Source organism: Dreissena polymorpha, chromosome 5, assembly GCF_020536995.1.
Source record: "Dreissena polymorpha isolate Duluth1 chromosome 5, UMN_Dpol_1.0, whole genome shotgun sequence".
NCBI lineage: Eukaryota > Metazoa > Mollusca > Bivalvia > Myida > Dreissenidae > Dreissena > Dreissena polymorpha.
In genome coordinates, this window is record NC_068359.1 from 19,558,052 (window position 1) to 19,580,045 (window position 21,994).

At 33.5% G+C, this 21,994-nt stretch overlaps 1 protein-coding gene across 4 annotated transcripts in view; it reads left to right on the forward strand.

The window, feature by feature from the left end:
* The first annotated feature begins 533 nt into the window (after nucleotides 1–533).
* The window catches only part of LOC127881504 (calmodulin-binding transcription activator 1-like), an 81,330-nt gene continuing 59,869 nt past the window's right edge, over nucleotides 534–21,994 (forward strand). For all 4 annotated transcript variants that reach the window (XM_052429416.1, XM_052429417.1, XM_052429418.1 and 1 more), the window contains exon 1: nucleotides 534–664. The gene's annotated coding sequence lies outside the window, so the exon portion shown is untranslated. The remainder of the gene's footprint in view (nucleotides 665–21,994) is intronic.

Below are 21,994 nucleotides of genomic sequence, written 5' to 3' on the forward strand. Positions count from 1 at the left end.
ACGAGTGAGTCACGAATTACCTACGATTCCATTACGACGCCCAAGAACGCACTACTACACTGTTACGAGTCAACTGCGATTAAATTCAGTCTTGGAGGTCCTGGCCAACTTTTAAACATGTTTAAAATCATGCCACGATTTTTCGGGAGCTCACGAGTTGCAGGAATCACTTATGACCGGCCCACGACTAGCTATGAATGAGTTAGGACCTTCGCCGATTGAGCTACAAATGTCTCCGACTTCAAAATATTGGAAATCGGGACAAATCGTGATGAATCGGGTCGTAGTGGAATACTCCTATTAATGGGATATATTATCAATTATATAGATTAAATTAAGTGTTTAAAATGTTGTTCATTGATGCTTTAGAAAACAAAAATTTTGCTTACTAACAATGATGATGATTAAGACGACGACGGCGATGATTATGATGATGATGATAATTGAGGTGATGGTGTTTGATCATGACGTGATGATAACGTCTGCTGACCTACTTAATGTTGATACAGTTGCGTTTATTCGCACTATTTGATAAATAGCTCTAATGTAAACTTCCGGTTGAGTCTGCGCTAGCTAAATTAAATTAATTATTTTGGAATAGTTCCTCATTTAGTGCAAAAAGCAAGGATTCTTTTACGAAACTTCTGATTTAATTTATCTTTTGGTAAGTAATTGTTATTTAATTTATGCTTGCGTTGATTCCTAAACCTGCTTTTATGTTTAAAACGGCCGGTAAACATGGACATTTTGGTAATTTTATTCACAGAAGTTATGCAGGTTGTGGCTTTCTTTTGTCTTACACTAAGTTATAGACCACGCGTGCAACACATTGAATGTAAATTTTATAAACAACCAATTTGGGATATATTGACAATACAGTATGTTGCACAATATTTCCTTTAATGAGACTGACACTTCATAATCAACATAATCTGACTTTCATAAGTGAAATGTTTATTTTTTGCACCTTACCGTCAAGCAACTTGTTCACAGACTTTAGCATGTTTTGTAATTAAATGCTTTTTAATTGTAAATGTAAACATCGAAACTAAAAAGTTTAATTATAAAACAGTGAAAGAAAAAAGTGATCCATGCCTGGGCTCGATTAGTTCAAAGACCTATAGAATACACAGATTGGAAACTTCGCGCCTTATCGGGTTATCTTGCGACGGGGTCACGTGGTCGAGAAACTGATAAGAACACTTAGGATCAGCAGACGATTCATTCCATAAATCAATTGGAGGAGTCTGAAGATAGCCGATGTATCACGATTGCGATAAGATAGCGACGTGTCAAGTAGCAACGGCTACGATTATCAAGCAAAGTTATGCGAAAATGTTAAGGCGCTATAGAAAGGCGGCTGTAACTTGGTCAATAATGATCCGATTTAAAAAAAATAAAGTTTCATAGAAACATGAGTAATTATGCTTTTACAAAATCTCGATTTTATTTACCTAAAATAATAATTTATAATGCTGCGATCGTTGAAGTAATAGCGCTATATAAGAATTTCCAAATCGCGGCGAGAATGCCGTTGAATAATTTATTTGAAAGGCTTTGATAAGAGATAGTTTAGTAGATAGTATAGTTTTCTTTTTATAAATGCACAACACATAGAGGATAGTCTGGAAAGTGAGTTGAAATTTAGGTAAAATAACATAGAAATTGTGGGACCACTTAAAATCTTGGAGGACCAGTAATTTCTGAAAGCTGGTGGTCCTTTGGGTCAGTAGGTAAAACAAGCTAGTGTCAAGGCCTGAGTCCCATATACATGTATAATATACGTTTAGATAATTAAGTTGCTAAAATCATGAAAAGTGGGTCAAATTTGAAATCGTGCATTTTCCAGCTATGTATTTTTTTACTGATATCAGAAAGATAATTTTTTTTTTGCGTGTTCTTGTGCACTGCTATTGGGGGAAACCAGAGTACATAGAGGAAATCCCACCTCTCTGTTATTGATACCACCAACCAATCTTACATACTGCCAGGATGGAGGTTTGAACTTAGGACGGTGAGAGGCGCATGTACAAACAACTGCCGTAACTGGACAGTAAATATGAACCACTTAACTTTGTTTTCAACAAGTATCTATGTAGGCTAGAGAGAGTTCATATTAAACAAGGAATATATTGTAGATACGTCTCACGTTAAGATTCTCACTACTACAAAGTTAAAGCAATCCACGCTGCCACCATCTTGTTTTAAAAACAAAAAGAATATATCTTGCCGAAGATATCCAAATACTGTGTGGTGTTTGATGCAAGCAGAAACAGAACTTTGGTCCCAAGTTTGGTAAGTTCTGACATTTTAATCTAAAGCAGGACTGCACAATTTTGTCAAATATTTATGAATTTATATAAAATGCATGAAAAACTTATTATACATATATTTCAATATAAATTAAAATAAAAGTTAAGAAGAACATGCATGGAAAATTCCGAAATAAGCCAGATATTTAATTCTGAAATAAAAAATGTCTGTACAGTGGAATTCGCCAGCATGTTTATCATGCATGTACGATGTGAATCTAAATTCAGTTTTAAGGATCATTTTAATTTTCTGCAATGGTACATGTATTTAATCATACAGCACACAAACACTAACTCCGTTTCTAATAAAAAGAAACGGTTATTGTAGGAAAATATATACCAAATATCTCGTCACAATCGGCTTGGGGCGCTAATTTGTCTTTGCTGCATTTTATGAAATTCATATTTTTATCAATATATTACAACTAAACACATATAAAAGTCATGCAGTCACGCTTTAAGGCTTAAAAAAAAAATCAAATAATCTAAAAGAAAAGTTTCAGTATTGGTTCCTCCCTAACTGTATTAGAATTAAATGATCTGAGTTATGCATATTATAGCTTATTAAAGCTTTTAAAATAGAAAATGCAATAGAAATTTATATTTTACAAGCATTAGCATCTTTTGATATTAATTTATTTCTCTCAGATTTGGATAATTTGACCTTCAATTGGAGATAATGATATTAAAATCTGTTCTGGAACGGTTCACTAGTTGTCTAATTCTACCGATAACATTCTAATTCTACCGATAACATTATAAACTGTAAGATCACATACTTTCACCCAGATGTGCCTGGATACATAAATTTTTATAAAAATTAATTAGATGCAAGTAATACAGATTTGTTTGCCTCTTAGTACGTCAGACTCATAGGTTGTTTGTTTGTCAGACTCAAAGATTGTTTGATCGTCAGACTCAGAGGTTGTTTGTTTGTCAGACTCAGAGGTTGTTTGTTTGTTAGACTAAGAGATTGTTTGTTTGTCAGACTCAGAGGTTGTTTGATCATCAGTCAGAGGTTGTTTGGTTGTCAGACTCAGAGGTTGTTTGTTTGTTAGACTCAGAGGTTGTTTGTTTGTCATACTCAGAGGTTGTTTGTTTGTTAAACTCAGAGGTTGTTTGTTTGTCAGACTCAGAGATGGTTGTTTGTCAGTCTCAGAGGCTGTTTGTTTGTCAGACACAAAAGTTGTTTGTTTGTTAGACTCAGAGGTTGTTTGTTTGTCAGACTCAGAGGTTGTTTGTTTGTCAGACTTAGAGGTTGTTTGTTAATCAGACTCAGAGGTTGTTTGTTTGTTAGACTAGGAGGTTGTTTGTTTGTCAGACTCAGAGGTTGTTGGTTTGTCAGACTCAGAGGTTGTTGGTTTGTCAGACTCAGGTGTTTTTTGTTTGTCAGACTCAGAGGTTGTTTGTTTGTCAGACTCAGATGTTGTTTGTTTGTCAGACTCAGAGGGTGTTTGTTTGACTAAGAGGTTGTTTATTTGTCAGACTCAGATGTTGTTTGTTTGTTAGACTCAGATGTTGTTTGTTTGTTTGTCAGACTCAGATGTTGTTTGTTTGTTAGACTCAGATGTTGTTTGTTTGTTTGTCAGACTAATAGGTTGTTTGTTTGTCAGACTCAGAGGTTGTTTGTTTGTCAGACTCAGAGGTTGTTTGTTTGCTAGACTCAGAGGTTGTTTGTTTGTCAGACTCAGAGGTTGTGTGTTTGTTTGACTCAGAGGTTGTTTGTTTGTCAGACTCAGAGGTTGTTTGTTTGTCAGACTCAGAGGATGTTTGTCCAAGGATATTAATGAGCATTTATTGGATTATTCAACCCTGTACTACTGTTCACCTATGAAATACATAGATATTGTAAAAAAACATTGTGGGACAGTACATGTAGCTTGTTGGTTGCCTGGGTTGACCCATACAGGAATTTGACACAAATACTGACTTAAAATGATTAAAACCAATTTGTCATTTTTTGTACAGAAATTGTCAATGGAACGTGTAAATGTACAATCCAATATATATTAGTTTATATTACCTCAGCTGTAATACCAGCATTTGTGCCGATGTTTGCAAAGGAAATCATTATATTGTTACAAGCTGTTGTAATTGTGTGTTTCTCTCATTATGATTATGAAGGAATGTTGCCATTAGACTAATTCCAATATGCTGATATATAACAGCTGCTGGTGATCATTTTTGCAATAATTATGTTCATGTTTAATATAATTTCTTTTTATGCCCCCGTTAGGGTGGCATATAGCAATTGAACTGTCCGTCAGTCTGTCAGTCCGTCTGTCCGAAAACTTTAACATTGGCCATAACTTTTGCAATATTGAAGATAGCAACTTGATATTTGGAATGCATGTGTATCTCAAGAAGTTGCACATTTTGAGTGGTGAAAGATCAAGGTCAAGGTCATCCTTCAAGGTCAAAAGTCAAAAAATACTATCCAAGGGAAGTAATAAGCTTTAAAAGGGAGATAATTTCTAAACCTGCCAAATGATATATTGAAATTTTAATTCCAAAATCTTGAGGTCCGATAACTTTAAAAATTTACCGGACCTCACCAGATTTTACCGGACTTTGTTCTTCTTTAACCAAACAATAAAAAAAAACTTTTATAGAGCTTATTTTTATTATAATGACGTTCACAACGTTTAATAATTCTAAATACAATAAAATATCAACTAAATTTAAAACAGTTCTTTGAAAATATTAATTTAGCGCTAAGTCCACTAGCTTTGAAAAGTTGGAAGTTCTGACTTCCAAGCCTTAAATTTTGGACGTCCCAGATAATACAGTTGTAAGTCCAAATTGTATTTCAATGAATATTTTAGTAAACCTACCGTATTTGTTGATCGCTGGATACATTCATGTGTCATCACTATCCATTACTCTATAATCCAGTATATTTGCGATTTCAATGTTCAAAACCAAAATAATGACCAGTATTGATGCTGAATTGTTTAATGTTTGGATGGGATAATTCCCATTGAATATGCGTATATCAAGTAACGCGATGTGCGAGCATCTAGCAATGTTCATATTTGGTTATCATAACTACCAATTAATGAGCAACTTTAATTTAATTTACCGGTATTATTCGTAAATTTACGTATTTTTTCTAAGTTTCAATGTGTCAATATTATCTCATTTCGTGCATTAATTCTGATGTATTTTTTCATTTTTTAATACTAAATGTACCGAGTTGCACGTCAATATTTACCGTAGTTACGGCACATGGTCTGTTTTGACACACATGCTTATCTTGCATGGAACTTCACTCTGTCAGCAACAATTTCGCGCTCATAATAAAACACGGGTTTTACATGGCATCATGTAAAGTGAATGGTGCAGATGCATACAAAGGGACTTAAATAATATTACATGGCTGTAGAAAAATTGTATAATTCAGTTCTATAAATGGACATGATGAAATTGTACTGAAATTAATTTGTTACTGCATTCATTTTGTAAAGGGTATAATATTGTTTTCACAACTTACAGGCCATAAGTAATTAATTGCTCACCCTTTGCATTTAACTTCTCATAAGGAACAATTGTTGTTTAAGCAATTGTTTATGGTAAATAGGTGTGATGATGATACCCGACACCATCATTTATGTACTGTTTAATTACTGTTGCATATTTCGCAAATTTTAAAACTGTGATTCCTTGTAAATCAATCTGCAATAAACGCTAACTTCAAGACTGACATCAACCAAAAATAATGATTGCCAGTTAACCCTGCTGAGCCGTTTGATCAATACAAACCAGGTGCAATATTTGACTGGTTCTAAGAATCGCGCTTGGAGTTTGTTACGTCACCAGCAAAAATAGCAAGTTTGACTGGTAAAATCCGTTTTATTTTATAGTTGAAGTATTGATCGAAGTAAAATAAAGATAAACCAATCCGTTCTTTTTTAAATATATTTCATTTTTAACTAAAACACATTTTACATAGTTCTTTTTGTCGGACACGAGGTCTGACAGTTTCCGGAATTATATCGGACCTCAGCAAATTTTATCGGAAATGTCCGAGGTCCGACGTCATGGCATATGTTGGCTACAGAATCACTTCAAACCTACAATGACCCTTTTTCCCCTTCTCCTGCCCTTCCAGTTATTTTTATGGCTTTAATGTAGAAAAATGCACCCCTATTACCATGCTTAAAGGTATATATTTTACTTCTGTAATGATTTTATTTAAAGTTCCCCTCTCAATTTAATCTTTATTGTGAAAAAGGACTACATTTGGACCGGAATTGACAATGTTCAAGACACTTGTATTATGTTCCCATCTATTTTCTTCAAACTAAGTATGACCCTTATAATAATAAATTATGATGTTATAAATTTTCTATAACAAAGTAAAACATAAACATATAACAATACTTTTCAACAAAAATATAATTTCACTTTTTATCAGGTCATTAGTATTGTCCTATTGTTCTACTCTGAACTCAGTTTCAACTCAGTTGATCCCCTCTTGGACCATTTCATGGCTAACTAGTTATAGAATTGCTAAGCTCATTATGGAAAAAATCTTGTCAGATTTTCAGATAGTCAAACAATGGATATAATGCCCAATCTTTATCTTAACATTTGTACATGTAAGCACATTCAATATACCTTTTGTTCTTGTACTATACTTAGCTTGTCCTCACTTACAGTGTTTTCAGTCTCTGTATGCATTGACAGTGCTCAAAAGGAAGAATTTTTAATCTGATACCAGATATACCAGTAAATGAGTATTCTCATAGCGATTGTCTACCATCAGATAACAATGGCTTTGCCTTGACTACGGCAATGTCAGTTAGCAGGATTAGACCTGTCACTGAGGAATGTGAAGGGACAGAATCCTATTGCAAAGCTACCATTATTTCTATCATCTTTATCAAGTTAGTTTGATTGGAGAAAGTTGCTTAAGTAAGAAATCCTTAGAATAGATGGGCCTAATTTATACAAGAATGTTAAAGTCCTCAAAAGCAGGCTAGGTTTCTGAAAAGCTTTCACTGCAAATAACTTGTTTAGATAGTGTAAATTGTTCATGGAGTCTGATACAGTATTCTGTTTGATATGCTTGTAAGAGAAGCTGCAGATTCTATATCAATACATATACCTCTCTAAGCGAATTAAATAACAAACTCAGATAATTACATGTACCTTATTTCTGAAATGCATTGAAAAGGGCACAAATAATTATGCCTCTAATAGGGTTAAAGGCAGAAATAGAAGCTGCTAAAGAGCTTGATGGATACCATTATTATTCAAGTAACTAGTTCTTGTGTAAAGCTGATTATTCACTGTTTGAAAAAGTGACAATTAACAGTGAAAATTATCGAAAATTTACACTAAAATAATGTTTTTTCATGTCAAGACATCATTATTTTAACGTAATTTTCCAGTTTATGTACAAAAATAATCATTTGTAAGCATAAAATAAAAAGAAAATTAGTTGCATTTGGTGGAATATTGATTTAAATTCATGAGGAATATATGATTTTATGGTCCCAATATCTTTTATGTACTTTATTTTACACTTACAAAGCATGGTTGGTTGAAAATATTAAAGATAATGGTACTATTGCGTTTGTATCTAAATTGATTACTTTGTTATTAATTTGGCTCCAAAAAGCTGAATTTCGCAGAATTTATGGAGTAGATAACAATGTTACAAAAATTATGACCATGTTTTGCCAACACATTCTCAATGGACGTGTGAGACTGCATTCCCATTACCAGGGCTTTACAAAGCCTCTTCACAGTACATTCAATTCTCAGCTTTCTCTGATGTTGTTCCCGTTAATGCAAATTGCCAGCCTGTGTTTGCGTCATAGCTGGAGACCTTTCCATATTGGGAGACATTGAGAAGAATAGATAGTTAGAAAGGCTGTTTGAGTCGCTTGCTGCAAGTGGAGGAGTGCTGCTGGTTTATTGTCGCTGCAAAATAATATATATCAGTTTTTGAATGAATACATGTATGTTGTGCGCTGGATTGTAATTGCATTAAACATTTGTAAGTGGATTTTCATTTGTAGTCCTTAAAGATGTGACAATTATTCTTACATATTTGCTTAAAACTGTGTTTTTGTATATAAAATTATTTTGATTTTGACAATTTGTTGCAAAATAATAAACAGAAAAATTGTTTACTTGTTTACAACAATCTTATTCAAGAATCTTATAAAAGTTACTGGTGTACCCTTTTTTTTTGCCACTTATAAAAAAAATAGCAGCCATTATGCAACCATTCTAAAATCATAGAGTTCAATGCAATACACTATGAGCATATGGCTATGATATTTATCAGTAAAAACATCATTTTGAATGAAAAATAATCAGACCACATTTGCTCTAATGATCATGGGTATCTTGAATTTTAATAAAGATTAAATAAAATGTATATACACGTATACACTAGTGCATAGTGGTACTAAATACTATGGCTTTGAAATAAGACTTAGGTGTAAGACTGTTCATTTTATAACCTCTCATCAATTTATTGACTACTGGTCATGTACGTAATTCCGGCCTGTACGTAAAAATCGGCCACCTGTGTAAAATCATTTTCATGATCTTTACGCACATATTTTGTTTTTATTTAGAAAAATCAACATGAAAACCATCCCCACTCGCAATATTTTGCAAATGTAAGAACCATATCACCGTAAACTTTTGTGTTAAAATGTCACAAATATAGCAGGAAATATTTGGCTCATGGGGAAAGTGATGTCATCATATGTTGCAACAATTATAATCATATAAGAAACAAATATATTTGATAAAATTATTTTTATTTTATCTAATAAACTTTAATCAAAGTTTTACCAATTTATTGTACAAAAACTTATATTCAAAACATACAAATCAGAACCTAAATATAAATTTTTAATATATGAATTACCTCCCTTTATAAGAATATTGCTAGATTACATGTTTAAATATTATATATAAGCGTTTACTAATAATCAACACTGAAGTCAACTTTTCAAACAAAATGTGTTTACTTTTTTAGCTATGTTTGAAAAAATTTATTAAACACATTAAAAACAAATATTTTTTAATGAAATAGCAGTTTCCCCATTGTTCATATTTATTAAAAGAGGTAGGGGGAGTAAATGGTATAATAATTTCGCATTTATTTTAAATTTCAAGTCAAAAATATTAATAGTATAAACATTGATTAATACTCTGAAATTGAGGACATTTGTCAAAAGATATTGCTTTGTAATTTTATCTGCAGATCAAACCGAAAAGTGGTCGATTTTTAAGGTACATTTAACCTACGAAAATGGATAGTTTACATGTCATCATTTTCTGTTCATTAAGTAACATTCACCGATCTAATTCTATTTAAATTTTCATGCTAGGTGAGTTTTGAACCCAGGATTATATATGTGAAGTTTAGTTTCAACCAGTTGCCTAACACTAAAGATTTTTCTTAAATAGTCCCAAAAGTGGCCGGAATTACGTACATGACCAGTAAACAACACATGCATGTATGCATACATGTATGTTTGCCGTAATTGCAACCAGTGTCAGTGCTCATGGAAAATCCCGAATGTTATTAATGAAAATCAACTGATTTATAATCATCTATATTTTCCGCCAAAGATCTATACACGTTAAGCCTTGTTCTGAAAATTGACGCGTCATGTGATACAATGTATCTAAAAATAGCAACAGCGGTAGTATTGTGAAACTGGTCTATTATACCTTCCTTTCTTTCATATTTCCATATATTTTATTTTCTATAGCATTACTCCAACACTATACAGTATAACTAATTGATCCTTGAAATATAAATAGATGACAGTCAGCAGCCATGTTTTACAAATATCATTCGATACTCTAAAACAAATGTCGTCATACAAGCAAACATATTTTGCGGGGATTTGGCACTACTGTGACAACTGACAAGCTCTTGTTCTTATTCATGCCGAGCCTGATGTAATACAAGAGGATAGGGCAGTTACCTGTTTTTCTATGTATAACTCTACGTCATAATTTTTAAAGAAATGATAAAACATTTAATGTAATATGTGTGACTCTACATTTTCGGCAGGTCGGAATTCTGTTGTGCAACATTTGATGTGATAATAATGACGTCAAAAGCACTTCACCATACTATTTGTGATATATTATGTTTTTAACTGCTTTTGTTGCTTTTTTTGTCTAACATATCTTGCATCTTTCTATCCACTTGTTGGCTTTGTTAATACATTTCTTCTGAAAATGATCTTCTGCATGACTAATGTCTTGTACCTTCAATCATTTACTGATAAAAATGCCTTCTAACCTGATAAAAAAATTATATCATGTACTTTTGTATAGTGACAGTTTCAACAAAGGGGAATGATAAATGGTATGTTAACTGCGCTCAGTAATATCTGTAAGATTACTTTATATTTTTGCACAATAACATTGCATATCTAAACATTATGACATTTAAGAAGCTGCTGTCCTTCATTTAAAAAGCATCTGAAATGCAAGAAGACACAGTCCTTTATAAGTTAATAATGTGCAAAAATCATACAACCAGAACAGCCTGCAAGTAACTTGCAGTCTGTTCAAGTTTTATGCTGTTTAATTGCTGCTCATCAATATCTAAGGGTTGGAAATGAAGCCTGTTAATTTTGAATCTAGTAAGAAAGGTCTGAAATTAAATCTAACTTTTAACCCTTTGCATGCTGGGAAATTTGTCGTCTGCTAAAATGTCGTCTGCTGAATTTCTAAAATTAGCATTCTCTTTGATTTTTTTTTAAAGAATACTATCAGAATAGCAAACAGTTTGGATCCTGATGAGACGCCACGTTCTGTCGCGTCTCATCTGGATCCAAACTGTTTGCAAAGGCCTTCAAAATTCGGTTCCCGCACTGAAAGGGTTAAGGGAGTACAAATGCGTCAAATTACGTATTTAAGTGGTAAAGGGTTTATCCTTATACATATCTCCACTTATATTAACTCTACAATTACTTTTTTAAAAGGCCAACACTTGAATGACATTGTTGAACAATTGGTAATTAAAAACACTAAACAATAGGTGGTATACACAACTTGGGAAAGACCCATCTATTTCCAAGAATTCTACATATATTATCCTTAGGAGAAAACAATGCTGCCCCATTGAATCCACTTAAATTATAGTTTTATTTAAACAATAATGGTTTAATGCATAATACACATGTATGTGATTAGGTGATTGAAAAAGGACTTTAAATGTTTCATATTTGTTTTTACCAAAAGTTTTTTCCTTAAATTTAATCAGGTTTTTAGAAATCTATAACCACTCATAAATATATCAAACCAAAAAAGAAGTCATTTCTTAAAGTGATATTATGGGCATTTTGCACTGTTGAATTGAGCTGAAAAGAATTAACATGTCAAAAGAGTTAGTTAAAATGTGGTTACTGACAAATTATCTGCAACTCATCTTGCTACCAGTTATTTATAAAAATATGATTTATATTCGATATTCTTACGTGACCCACCCAGTCCCCTAAGCCGAAATGATCCGTAAAACAAAATTGTGTCTTTGTGTCGTAAACTAAATTTAGGTTCACAAGTTAATGCATGATCAGTCACAGTCAAACTAAAGTACGGTTGATATTCAAATGCATTATTTTTCTCTTTCCCGGTTATTGTTTTAGTATGTTGATGCTGCATTAACAAATATAAGTGTACATGAAGTGAAAACACCAAAAATAAACAACGTTTGCGATAGACACCTATAAACTGTTAGATGCCCATAATATCACTTTAAATCTGTTTGGAATTATTTTATGTCTGTAAATTCTCGTTCATAGGAAGGTAACTTTAATGAAAATATGCATAATTTATTGACACATGTTTATATTGGTGAGACCTCAAGCTCGTGGTTTCTTATCTTGTGCATATAAACTGAGATATAAGGGAACAGGATTTGTAGCTCAGTTTAGGTTAATAGTGATTACTTTAAAGGGATCTTTTCACGCTTTGGTAAATTGACAAAATTGAAAAAAGTTGTTTCAGATTCGCAAATTTTCGTTTTAGTTATGATATTTGTGAGGAAACAGTAATACTGAACATTTACCATGGTCTAATATAGCCATTATATGCATCTTTTGACGATTTTAACACCTAAAAATTATAAAGCGTTGCAACGCGAAACGATTGAATAACTTGGAGAGTTCTGTTTTTGTTGTTAAGTTTTGTGAAACTACGAAGATTGCTTATATAACGTATAAAATACGTCTATCAAGTGTACTCGGCGGAATAGCTCAGTAGGCTAAAGCGTTTTTACTTCAGGACTCTGGCAGGACTCCAGGGGTCACTGGTTCGAAACCTGGTCCGGGCAATGTTCTATTCCTTTTTTTAATTTTATTCTTGATTTTTTTACTGGAGCTTTTATGATCCAATCTTTACATTTATCGATATAAAGCATTTAATGAATAAGTTAAAAAATGCCAAAATCTGTAAAAAGGCACCTTTAAAATAATGCTGTAAATTTCAGTGTGTGGTTTTAGATTTAGTTCAAAATTTGTATTCTCTGATGACCTTACATGTATACAGGTTTTTGAAATGCAACTTAATATGGCTCCTTTTGAACTTGCTTACTTTCAAAATGTTGTGATCTCAGAATTTGTTTTTGAAATTTATGTTCAGATTATTGGTAGACACTGGAAAGTTAACTTGAGGTGAGCAATAACCATACTCTTTAGAATAATATAAAACTTTGAAAGAGAAATTTAATATATAAATTGGATGTTAATCTTATAAGCAATTTAAAAGTGTTGAAATATATAATATAACATTAGAAAAAAATAAAATTGTAACGGAAACAAATAATTAATCAGACATTGTTCTGATAAGTAATTAAGTGTTAAATATATATTATTTTGATGTCAACTTTTTATTTGCTCCTTTATGTTAAACAGACCTTTTTAGCTTTAAGATTACCATGCAATTACGAATGCAAACGTTATCAGATATTTTATTGCACTATTTTTTATGAACACATGTTTGCATTAACTTCTTTGCAGAAGTACATGCATTAGAATATATTACATATTAATGATATTATTAATTTAGGAAAAAAACTGTTGTTTATTCTTCATGAAAGCCATAAACCATGAACCAATATTTCATTCCTCTAACCATAATTATAAAAAACTTGAAGAAACATGTTAGTGAGTACCCGGTACATTCAATTTATAGTGAGAATAATAATTATGCAAACTCTATTATGCATGGACAATATTTTTTATACCATGTGCAACAAAATTAGTACAGGGGTGAGGGGTGAACAGTTCATTCACCACAGACCTCTGTTCATCTGTCTTCCTGTCTGTCTTGTACAATTAAATTGCCTTAAATTTAATTGACTTAAGCATGTATTTTTTATTTTTAATTTGAAGTTTTTATCAAAATTAAATTCTAATCTATTGAGCAAAGATATGAAGTGAAATTATACGCTTAAAAATCAATAAACTGTTGAACACTTGAAAGCAACATTCATGCACATGCTATCTTACAAATATGTTTTAAAGTGCCCATTAGGCCATTTTAAGTATTCAAGTATGCAGAAGTGCATGCACATGCCAAATACATTTCTTAAGGGTTTAACATGTAAATTCACAGACTCATGTATTTTCAATTTCATGTAGATATTCAGGGAAACTAACTTCCATTAACTCTTGCAATGTATAATTAATGTTCATGAAGAATCCTCATAATAATATGGTTTATTCTAACTATCAGCATCAAATTGATCTTGCTGAGTTGGTTTATAAGAGCATCAAATGTTTAATGGATGGTTTTCTAGGAACCGAATTAAGCTTTATTATGCTCCCCCAAAAAATTTTGGGAGGAGCATATAGTCGCCGCTTCGTCCGTCCGTCCTTGCACAATTTTTGTCCGGGCTATTGCTCAGCAATTAATGACCTGAATTCAATGAAACTTTATGGGAAGCTTCACTACCAAGAGAAGATGTGCAAATTGTCAGCCGGTTCTGGTCGGATGATTTTTCACAGAGTAATGGCCCTTTGAAATTTTCCATTAACTGTACATATAGTGCAATTCTTGTCCGGGCTATATCTCAGCAACTAATGACCGGAATTCAATGAAACTTTATGGGAAGCTTCACTACCAAGAGATGTTTATATTATCAGCGGGTTCTGGTCGGATGATTTTTCACAGAGTTATGGCCCTTTGAAATTTCTATCAAAAAAATTTGTCCCCCGAACTACTGTGCCCTCAAGACGTTTCCTTTTATCTGAATATATAGTGCAATATTGTGACAAAAAAAAACCTTTGGGGAGCATCACCCGTCTCCGGTAGTTTCTTGTTATGTATATTCTAATAAAGTAATTATGTTGGAGTGAGATACTTTATACAGCTTTCCTCAATTTCAATCTACTTGTATGATCACATATCAGGACTAAAACAGCAACTTTTGGGAAAGGGCCACAGCCTTTTTTGGGGGGAAAAAAAGACACAATTTTCTGGCTTTGGCAAATATAAAATACTGAGGTATATGGGAAATTTTAAGAGAAAAATGCATGATTTTAAAGAAATTTCTGTAAGGGCCTTTTTGGTAAAAAGGGAAAGAAAAAGAGGCCCTTTAAATATAATTGCGAAGTAGGGTTTTTTTTGCCCTGCATATGAACAATCTTAGTACTATATATTCCCTTTGTACATGTACCTGCTGGAGCACAATACAAATTAAGGTCACACAAAATTCTACATCCCTAGCTGACGAACAAAATAAGCTGACTGAGCTCTACCCGAGTATCTTAAGGCGTGTCAATCTGAAGCCAGTTTTAGATCACGGCTGAAAACACATGTCTTTGTACAATTTTACAATCAATGAGTTTACTTGTAGGATTAGTATGAAGTCTGCATTTTTACTAACTACATGTAAAATAGTAAATTCTGATTGTTTTAACGTTTTTGAACATATACTATGTATGTATATTGTTAACAAGTTTTGGTCTTAATGCCAAATATGTAATTGTGAAAGGCAATATAATATGTACATAATTTTTGCGCTATATAAATGCTATGTATTTGTATTATAAGTATTCCTGAGGAGGCCTTACATTTTCCCAATAGGGGGCATTTACTAGGTGAACACATAATTGCATCCTATTCAATATACGCTGTAACTCCAATGTAAAGCCGATGATGAGGTAATAGCCACATCACTGCGTTACATTGTATAAACTGAACCGCGTTTTAAGCTTCTTTTTTATGCCCCCCTTCGAAGAAGAGGGGGTATATTGCTTTGCTCATGTCGGTCTGTCTGTTTGTCGGTCGGTCGGTCCGTCCACCAGGTGGTTGTCATACGATAACTCAAGAACGCTTGGGCCTAGGATCATGAAACTTCATAGGTACATTGATCATGACTCGCAGATGACCCCTATTGATTTTGAGGTCACTAGGTCAAAGGTCAAGGTCACGGTTACTCGAAATAGTAAAATGGTTTTTGAATGATAACTCAAGAATGCATACGCGACCAACAGGGCACACTCTGAACAATATTACTGAAGCAACTGGTCTGTAATCCTAAATCTATAATTATCAGTTCAATGAAACATCATCCTTTTAGTAAAATACAGTGGATCAGTAAAAATATTATCAGAATATGAGATTTTTTGTATATTTTGTATATTAAATATTGTGTTAATGTTTAATTGTGTTGATTAATATAAATATAAGCAGGACAGGGGAGGTAATACACTATTATATCTTTCTTATATACAGGGGAAACAAATGCAATAAGTTTAAATTTATTGTTACATCATTTGCCTCCCTTGTAATATATTTAAATTTTACCAAATGTAAGGCTAACTGCATTTTTGTAATGCATACTACTACTACTACTACTACTACTACTACTACTACTACTACTACTACTAGGCTGCTGCTACTACTACTACTACTACTACTACTTCTACTACTACTACTACTACTACTACTACTACTACTACTACTACTACTACTACTACTACTACTACTACTACTACTACTACTCTACTACTACTATACTACTGCTACTACTACTACTACTACTACTACTACTACTACTACTACTACTACTACTACTACTACTACTACTACTACTACTCTACTACTGCTACTGCTACTGCTACTACTACTACTACTACTACTACTACTACTACTACTACTACTACTACTACTTCTACTACTACTACTACTACACTACACTACTACTACTACTATTACTACTACTACTACTACTACTACTACTACAACTACTACTACTACTACTACCACTGCTACCACCACCACCACCACCACCACCACCGTTCACAGTGACAAAAAACGTATTCACACAATGGCTGCTACTACAACTTTTACAAACAGCCCTTGTTTTCCATTTTGTTTTGTCATCCTCCAATACATTCATCATGTACTGTACCTAATGTATACATACTGCTTTTCTAGTGTGTATATATATCAGGCAATCCCATGGAATCACAAACTCAATTAAAAAATAATTCTGGCCATTTTTTACTTTAAATGTGTTTAAGAATTCCATAAACACAAACATATAGCATTTTGTTTAGAACTTTAAATCTACAATGTACTGTGCATTATATATGGGACAGAGGTTACATGCACTAAACAAATAACAAAATGTGTGCTTCTCAGGTAATTTTATAAGCTTATTGACTTAGTGAATTTAAATGTATATAGATTATGCAACACGTACACAATATTTTCTGAAAACTGGGCAAAAATGAAAGTGAATTTCTGTGAACAATGAGCCTAGTGTGTTTGCATGTATCTAATTGGCTGGATTACTTATTTTACATGTATTTCCCTTTGCATGTTATGTTTTCAATTGCATTTTATCAGAAAATTAAAAAATGTATATTGTCTACAAATAACCATGAAATGAAACACCCCTCGATAAACTTGGCAAAATTGTCAATGATTCAAAAGATTCAATAGCACATAGATAGTAACACTATTAGAACGTTAAACATGGATAAACACATGCTTATTTTCACACCTTTGTTTTAATCAAACAATAGATAATCACACTTGAACTGTCAAGTAATCGAGGGTCTCTAATAGATTATAATGGAGCAATTATGGGCGGGAGCATATATTAATTTCAAGAAAAGGCTCAAGACAAACATAGAAGGTTGGAGAAAAACAAAAGCCAAGACCGACCCCTGTTTTATTAGCTCACCTGAGCACAACGTTTTGTCCGTCGTGCGTCGTCAACATTTTGCCTTGTGAACACTCTAGAGGCCACATTTATTGTCTGATTTTCATGAAACTTGGTCAGAACATTTGTCCCATTCATACCTCGACTGAGTTCGAAACTGGGTCATGCTAGGTCAAAAACTAGGTCACTAGGTCAAAAAAAATAAAAACCTTGTGAACATTGTAGAAGACACATTTGATGCCCAATCTTCATGTAACTTTGTAAAAATGTTTGTCTTAATGATATGTTGGTTGAGTTCAAAAATGGTTCCGGTCCGTTGAAAAACATAGCCGCCAGGGGGCGGGGCACTATTCCTTATATGGCTATAGAGAAACCTTGTGAACACTCAAGAAGTCACAATTTTTGCCCAATCATCATGAAACTTGGTCAAAACACTGGTTTCATTGATATCTCGGATGAGTTTGAAAATGGTCCAGATCGTTGAAAAAACATGGCCGCCAGGGGGCAGGGCAGTTTTCTCTCTTTATATATAGTGAAAACATGTGAACCCTCTAGAAGTCACATTTTTAGTCCAATGGTCATGAAATTTGGTCAGAACATGTGTTTTCTGGATATGACGGTTGAGTTCGAAAATGGTTTGGATCGGTAAAAAAGCATGGTCGCTGGGGGGGGGGTCATTTTCCTTATATTTATATAATAAAGCAGCTTGTTTACACTCTAGTTAATCATGTCAAGGGAAGTAACTGCAAAATGACTTTTGAAAAATTATGTTGAATTGACAGAGTTGTCTCCCTTTTTAATTTTTTTTTTAAGCACAAGAAGATTAAGTGGAATTAATTATAAATGATTTACATTCTGGAAGATAGCAAATTTTTGAATAGGTTTTTTATTGTTTGATGATTCTGTACAATATGGCATTCTTTTGTCAAATGATTAAAGCGAGACTATACGATTTTTATATGTGTTAAATTGTAATATATTGATAAATACATGTTACAATAACACAAAATAGGCAAGACATTGAAGACGAATTTCATAAAATGCAGCAAAGACAAATTAACGCCCCAAGCCGATGGTGACGAAGATATTTCGTACATATTTTCCTACAATAACCGGAGAATTCGTCTTTTTATTATGATCGAAGTTAGTGTTTGTGTGTCGTATGAATAGACATCGCTGCAGAAATTTAAAAACAACCATTAAACTAAATTAAGATTGACATCGTACATGCATGATATAAATTCTGGCAAATTCGACTTTACAGACATTTTCAATTTCAGAATTAAATATCTGGCTTATTTCGCATTTTTCGACACATCATTTGTTCTCAACTTTTATTTTAAATTATATTGAAATGTATGACCTTGTTAACACTCTAGAGGTCACATTTATTTTCCGATCATCATGAATCTTGGTCTGAAGATTTGTCCCAATGATATCTTGAATGAGTTCGAAAATGGTTTTTGTTGCTTCAAAAACATGGCCACCAGGGGCGGGGCATTTTTCCTTTTATGGCTACATGTATATATGGCTTTAGTAAAACCTTGTAAACACTCTAGAGGCCACATTTACTGTCCAATCTTCATGAAATTTGGTCAGAAGATTGGTCTCAATGATATCTTGGATGAGTTAGAAAATAATTATGTTTGCTTGAAAAAAATGACTTCCAAGGGGCGGGGCATTTTTCCTTATATGGCTATAGTAAAACCTTGTTAACACTCTTGAGGCCACATTTAATGTCCGATCTTCATGAAACTTGGTCAGAAGATTCATCCCGAAAATATCTTGGATGAGTTCAAAAATGATGCCGGTTGGTTGAAAAACATGGCTGCCAGGGGCGGGGAATTTTTCCATATATGGCTATTATAAGTAACCTATTGTTAACACTCTAGAGGCCAAATTTATTTTCCGATCTCCATGAAACTTGGTCAGAAGATTTGTCCCAATAATATCTTGTGATCTCAGGTGAGCGACTTTGGGCCTTTCAGGCCCTCTTGTTGGATTCTGTGTTATAAAGTAGCACTTTATATTGGATTTACAGTGAACTATACTTTAAGAAAAAAAAGTTCATTATATTGCAATGATACACATGTACCTGTATGTTGTTAAACATTTTTGTGCATTAAGCAAAATTAATAATTCATTAGGCATAAATGTTTAGGGATTATTTTTAGCTCACCTGAGCACAACGTGCTCATGGTGAGCTTTTGTGATCGCCTTTTGTCCATCGTCCGTCGTGCGTCATCAACATTTTGCCTTGTGAACACTATAGAGGCAACATTTTTTTGTCTGATTTCATGAAATTTGGTCAGAACATTTGTCCCATTCATACCTCGACTGAGTTCAAAACTGGGTCATGCTGGGTCAAAAACTAGGTCCCTAGGTCAATAAAAGAAGAACCTTGTGAACACTGAAGAAGTCACATTTGATGCCCAATCTTCACGTAACTTTGTCAAAATGTTTGTCTAAATGATATGTTGGTTGAGTTAAAAAATGGTTCCGGTCTGTTGAAAAACATGGCCGCCGGGGGGCGGGGAAGTATTCCTTATATGGCTATAGAGAAACCTTGTGAACACTCTAGAAGTCACAATTTTTGCCCAATCATCATGAAACTTGGTCAAAACAGTCTTCCTTATATGGCTATAGTAAAACCTTGTTAACACTCTAGAGGCCACATTTATTGTCTAATCTTCATGAAATTTGGTCAGAAGATTGGTCTGTATGATATCTTGGATGAGTTCGAAAAAGGTAACGTTTGCTTGAAAAACATGGCTGCCAAGGGGCGGGGCATTTTTCCTTATATGGCTATACATGTACATTGTGTATATGGCTTTAGTAAAATCTTGTGAATACTCTAGAGGCCACATTTATTGTCCCATCTTCATAAAATTTCGTCAGAAGATTGGTCTCAATGATATCGATGAGTTCGAAAATGGTTATGTTTGCTAAAAAAAAAATGGCTGCCAAGGGGTGGGGCATTTTTCCTTTATTTGGCTATACTAAAATCTTGTTAACACTCTAGAGGCCAAATTTATTGTCCAATCTTCATGAAACTTGGTCAGAAGATTCTTCCCAATAATATCTTGGACGAGTTCAAAAATGATGCCGGTTGGTTGAAAAACATGGCCGCCAGGTGGCAGGGCATTTTTCCTTATATGGCTATAGTAAAACCTTGTTAACACTCTAGAGGCCACATTTGTTTTCCGATCTTCATGAAACTTGGTCAGAAGATTTGTCCTAATGATATCTTGGATGAGTTCAAAAATGGTTTCGGTTGTTTAAAAAACATTGCCACCAGGGGGCGGGGCATTTGTCCTAATATGGCTATATATCATGCTTTAGTAAAAACTTGTTTGCACTCTAGAGGCCACATTTATTGTCCGATCATCATGAAACTTGGTCAGATTATTTGTCCCAATAGTATCTTGGATGAGTTCGAAAATGGTTCTGGTTGGTGGAAAAACATGGCCGCCAAGGGGGTGGCAATATTCCTTATATAGCTATAGTTTAACCTTGTTATATATAACACTCTAGAAGCCATATTTATTTTACGATCATCATGAAACTTAGTCAGAAGATTTGTCCGAGTGATATTTTGGACAAGTTCGAAAATGGTTCCTGTTGCTTGACAAACATGGCCACCAGTGGGCGGGGCATTTTTGCTTATATGGACTTATGAATCTTCATGAAACTTTGTCAGTATATTTGTTTAAATGATATCTTGGATGTGTATGAAAATGGTTCAGGTCTGTTGAAAAATGTGGCTGCCATGTTTGCTTTAAGTTTGCTTACATATGCAGGCCTGTAACATTTTGTTGAACTTATTGTAATTATATAAGAATTTGCATTTTAATTTTGATTGTTTGAACTGCTATTTTGATTATTTATAGTTCACTAGGAGCCCTTTCACTTGTCATGAAAGTTGGTAAGAACATTTTGTTCTAATGACATCTTGGGCTGCACAGAACACCGGTCAGTTCCTTTGAATCTCATGTGAGCGACTTAGGGCCTTACAGGCCCTCTTGTTTTTTATTGGGAGGATTGCTTAAATTTATGTTGGAGCAAATATAAGGGAATATACGGTACATTTAGTTTGTATTTCCCCAATATTAAGATATGAAAGTCCATCTGGCTGTCCATTCAAGGTAAACCTATATCGACATGTTTTGTATAGTATCAATAATTATTCCTGCAAAGAATTGATGATACTTTCCATTGGATTATGTCTTTGCATATCATCAACACAAAGCATCACTTTACCTCATTTTGATTTTGATGTTAACCTAATTTCGGACCAAGACTAACTCTTTCAGTGCTCAGGAACCGAATTTTGAAGGCCTTTGCAAACAGTTTGGATCCAGAGGAGACGCCACAGAACGTGGCGTCTCATCAGGATCGAAACTGTTTGCTACTCTGATAGTGGTCTTTGAAAAACAATGAAGAAAATGATGATTTTAGAAATTCAGCAGACACCAATTTAGCAGAAGACAAATATCCCAGCATGCAAAAG